Source organism: Elephantulus edwardii, unplaced genomic scaffold (genome assembly GCF_000299155.1).
Source record: "Elephantulus edwardii isolate Elephantulus edwardi_28Jun2011 unplaced genomic scaffold, EleEdw1.0 scaffold00407, whole genome shotgun sequence".
In the NCBI taxonomy this organism is placed as follows: domain Eukaryota; kingdom Metazoa; phylum Chordata; class Mammalia; order Macroscelidea; family Macroscelididae; genus Elephantulus; species Elephantulus edwardii.
Window position 1 is genome coordinate 1,387,366 of NW_006400157.1, and position 4,935 is coordinate 1,392,300.

The 4,935-nt window shown below is 38.7% G+C and overlaps 1 pseudogene; it reads right to left on the reverse strand.

Moving 5' to 3' along the window:
* Positions 1-2,933: 2,933 nt before the first annotated feature.
* Positions 2,934-4,065, reverse strand: LOC102863087 (annotated as a pseudogene).
* Positions 4,066-4,935: the final 870 nt, after the last annotated feature.

The following is a 4,935-nucleotide window of genomic DNA, read 5'->3' on the forward strand; positions in this document are numbered from 1 at the left end:
TGGCTCCTTGGAGGCAAGGATTCTGAGGCTCCGTCTAACATACTTTGGACAGGTTGTGAGGAAAGACCGGTCCTTGGAGATGGACATCATGGTTGGGAGGGTGGTGGGACAGAGCAGGAGGGGAAGGCCCTTTATGAGGTGGATTGATTCAGTGACTTGGATAATCGGGATGGGAGTGTCAGAGACAGTACAATTGGCACAGAACAGAGTAGAGTTTAGGGCTGTTGTACATAGAGTTGCTATGAGTCGCAAGCGACTCGACGGCACATAACAACAACAACAATGTTTTGTAATTTTCTTTTAATAGATCCTTTGTGCTTCTTGTTAAATTTATTCCCAAGTATTTAATCTTGTGATTAGCTTTTGTGAATTGTATTGTTTTTCTTAGACCTGGCTAACAGCAAAATATTATCCTATATCAGAGTTCAGGGGTTGGTTAACTTCCTTGACAAAGGTCATTCCTTTCTGAATTTACTGCCAGATCTCAGGAACAACTGGAATGAACAAGTTGTCTTCTTAGCCTGAGATCAGATTTCTGTAGGTAGCTTTGGAACTTGTAGTTCCTTCAAGGTGAATTACGGATCACTCAAGAACGCCTTAAAACCTTTATGACACATAAAAGACATCTTTATTTTTTTTTTTAAAAAAGACACCTTTGTTTCCATTCCTTTAAATCCAATAGAGCTCTGACTTATTTCTGACTCCACAGCAATGAGTTGAGAGTTACAATCATGCCTCAGTGGAAACCAGGTTTTACTACTAAAGAATCTTGGATATTTTTCTAAATCTAGTAAAGGTCCCTAGCATAGGGCAGTAATGGGAATCTTGATGGGTTAATTCTATTGAAGGGAGCTCTGGTAGCTTAGAGATGAGAAGTTAACCAAAAGACACATGGTTGGAATCCACTAGCTGCTTTGTGAGGGAAAGGTAGACAATCTGTTCCCGTGCATACACTGCCACTGAAAAGTCACTGGAGGGTCAGCTATGAGTTGGTTCTGGCTTGATATTACATAAAAACAACAAAAACACTGAGTAAACAGAATTCCCCAGTCTCTGAAAATAAGGATATAACAACAACAACTGGGGAGTTCTGGTGAATTACTTCTTTGAGACTGTATTGCTAACCTAAAGATGGTACCTTTCTGCTGGTGTAAATCCACCAGCTGCTTTGCAGAGAAACATGGTCAATCTCCTCTTGTATGACTTAAAACCTTCAAAAACCCTCTAGAGAGCCATATATGATTTGATTCTGACTTGACAGCAATGGGGAGGTTTTTGTTTGGTTGAGTTTTGTTTTCATTTCTGTTGGAGTTGGTTTAAACTCATAGATATCACATATTCTTCAGGTTAGAATTGTGTTTCATAGAATTCTAAGTGATTGATTTTCAAAAGTTGATCACTACGCCTTTCTTCCAAGGAACCTTTGAGTATGCTTGAATCTCCAATCTTTCATTCAGAAGCTGAATAATGTGTATTATGCAATAACTATTATTGTTTTACAATAGACGCAAGTACAAAGCACTTTTTAAAGTTTTGTGGAATCTTCACCTCAAGTTCTTTAAAAAACAAACAAACAAACAAACACAAAAACACCCAAATCTCGGTAAATTCTGAGTTTTGTTTGTCCATGGACCATTGTTCATCTCTCTACTGCACTAATATTTTCCACACCCTCTTATCTACTCAGCCATTCTCTTTACTTTGAAGTCTTTATCAACAATGACGCTCACTCTCGTGTGGCATGGGCCAGCCTAAATTTACTTTAATTGAGTACCATTTTTCTGGCCAAATGCTATGGTTCCTTTTCAGTGGAAATCCTAAAGTATGCAAACAAAGCCTAAATGCCACTTCTATCCATAATTTCCTCCAAACACATTTGCCTATGCTTTCTTAATTCTTTTCCAATTATGACTAGACTAAAAGTCGCAAATGACTCGATGGCACATAACAACAACCACAATATTTACAACCTTTCTTTTCCCTAATCTCCCAGGAATACAATTAAGTATGTTCTGGGATTCTCATTCTTCTCAAAGTTCATTTGTTCCAAACCATATAGTAAAATATCTTTGCATAATCGGTAAAACAAAAACATCTTTCTGACATTTTCTGCTTTCAGTCAAGATCCATCTGACATCAGCAATGCTAATCTCTTCTGGCAGGGCCCCTTCTGAATCAAAATTTAATTTCTCGAAGTTTCCTATCAATGTACTGTTAACAATTGCTTTTAAATAATTTTCAGCAAGATTTTACTTGCATATAATATTAACGATATTATTCAATAACTTCCATACTCTTACATATTTATTTTGGAATGGTAACAAATAGGAATCCTTTCAATCATTTGTCCAGTTAGCTGTCTTCCAAATTTCTTGGCATAGATTAATGAGAAAATACAGTGCTAGCCTACATCTATTTGTTGAAATACTTCAGTTGGTATTTGATCAATTCCTGAGCCTTTGAATTTTGCCAATACCCCCAGTGTATCTTGAACTTCTTCCTTCATTTTCATTGGCTCTTGACCATATGCTACATCCTAAAGTAGTCTAGTGTCAACTAATTATGTTTGGTATAATGATTCTGTATTCCTTTCATCTTCTTTTGGTGTTTTCTGCCCATTCAAGATTTTGTACATAGAACACTTCAGGATTACAACTTGAGATTAAAATTGTTTTACAGTTCTTTCAATATGAGAAATTTTGAGTGTGTTCTTATCTTTGGTTTTCTAATTGTAGCTACATACACATTTCATCATAATTTTTTGTTTAGTGTTCTTTAGCTGTCCTTTGAACTTTTCTGTTCAGTTATTTTACTTTAGGATCCTTTCCCCTTGTTTTGGCTTTTTTTCCATTCCAAAGCAAGTTTCAGAGTCTCTTCTTTTTTCATGAATGACCACTTTTATTTGTCATTATTAAAACTCTGAATTTTAAAAATCATTCAACTTTAACACCTGCCTCATCTGTAGCTTTTCCAGAGCTACTGCCTTCTCCATGAAACTCCATGAGTTTTTCCAATTCAAGCTTGGTCTTTCATCAGCATATTAGTCACAGAACAGTGTTTAGGTCTTTTGTGCAAAACCTACTCTCAGTCATATTCAACTCAATAACACTTAACCACTGCTAAGTGAAACTATCTCTGTTATATCTGGAGGAACACTCTTCCATTTTGTACATCAATCTTTGTCAATGTACAGTATGAAGTAACCCGGGTTGTTGTGATGCTGAACCTTGTACCACTGGGATACCAAATACCAGAATGATTTCTTAATGTGGACAGTGTTTGGTGGAGCTCCCAATTATGAAACAGGTTTGGAAGCAGGAGTGGCATCCACTTCCTAAACCACACGCCTCTGGAAACTCTATGAACTTGGAGAAATGGCTATAGTTATGGAAAGGCATTAGATCTTTTTTTCATAGAGTCACTATGAGTAGTGCTCAGTTCGACGTCAGTAAACAACAACAACGACAGCAACAACAAATACATCATAGAGAGGATAATAGACTGGCAAGCCCTTTCTATATCCTTCCCAGTGCTGTCTGGAATCAATTTATTGACCACTTCTTTTAAGTCATTTGTCTGAACCCCTTGGGTCAGGATTTTCATAACTTTCTTTGAGATTTGACACACCTGTTAGTGCTGAGCATATCTTCCAAATTTGATTGCTGTCTTTGTTTCTTTGTTTTAAAACAAAGCACAAAACAGACAAAAAATAACTATTGGTAGTCTTGACATCAACATGAACTTCAGTCATGGTCTGCCATTTTTTTACCATGGAGCACGTTTTGTTACGTGTAAGATACATTCCGTGGGAGTTGTTGAGGCAGTTTTTGCCTTCACTATCCTAAGTAATTAATTTGAATTTGATAAATACAGCCTCAAATCAGCAAGGCCCACTTCAAAAACATGATCCATAAGTCCATCAGACACAATCTTGGTTCCTTGAGTCCTCGTGACTAGTGTCTTCCCAATATTTCTTTTATTGAGCTTACCTGGTGCCTTTACATCATACCAATATTTCGTAGAAAATGGATCTATCACTTTCTTCATGACTCGTATTTTTGCCATCTTTTGTAAGGCCAATCACTATGGTGGTACTCAGAGAACCAAAAGGCCAGAGTCTCTTCTGACTTCTATTTTGTTTTTTCCTTCTCTGACCTTTTAATGACTACCCCCCCACACCCACACCTGTAATGAAAGAATAATAATAATAATAGCTTCTCACCATTCAGCTTGGAGGAGGATGCATTGGTGCAACTTTCTTGGGTTGTCCCACATCTGAATTCATCTGACACCAGCCTCCTCTGCCATGCCGCCTAATTTAGACCCCAACGAGAGCAAAGTCGTGTACCTGAGGTATACCAGTTTGGAAGTCGGTACCACATCAGCTCTCGCCCCCAAGATTGGCCCTCTCGGTCTTTCTTCAAAAAAGATCAGCAGTGGCATTACCAAAGCCACCTGTGACTGGAGGGACTAAGGATTTCAGTAAAACTGACCAATTAGAACAGAGACTCCCAGATGGAAGTGATGCCTTCTGCCTCTGCCCTAATCATCAAAGCCCTAAAGGCTCAGAGAAAGAAAGAAGCAGAAGCTATTCGCATTGCCCTGCAGATGCAACACTGAAATTTAGCCAGAGAACTCTTTAGAGCTATCAAAGAGATCCTGGGAACTGTGGGCTGCAATGTTGATGACCATCACCCTCATGACATCATAGAAGACATCAACAGTGGTGCTGTGGAATGTCCACCTAGCTAAGAACTGCTGTTGTTGTTATGTGCCGTCGAGTCGTTTCCGGCTCATAGCGACCCTATGCACAACAGCCCTAAGCCCTGCTCTATCCTGCACCAACCGCACCGCCTCTGACACACCCATCCCGATTACCCCAGTCACCAAATCAATCCATTTCATAGAGGGTCTTCCCCTCCTGTGCTGTCCCTC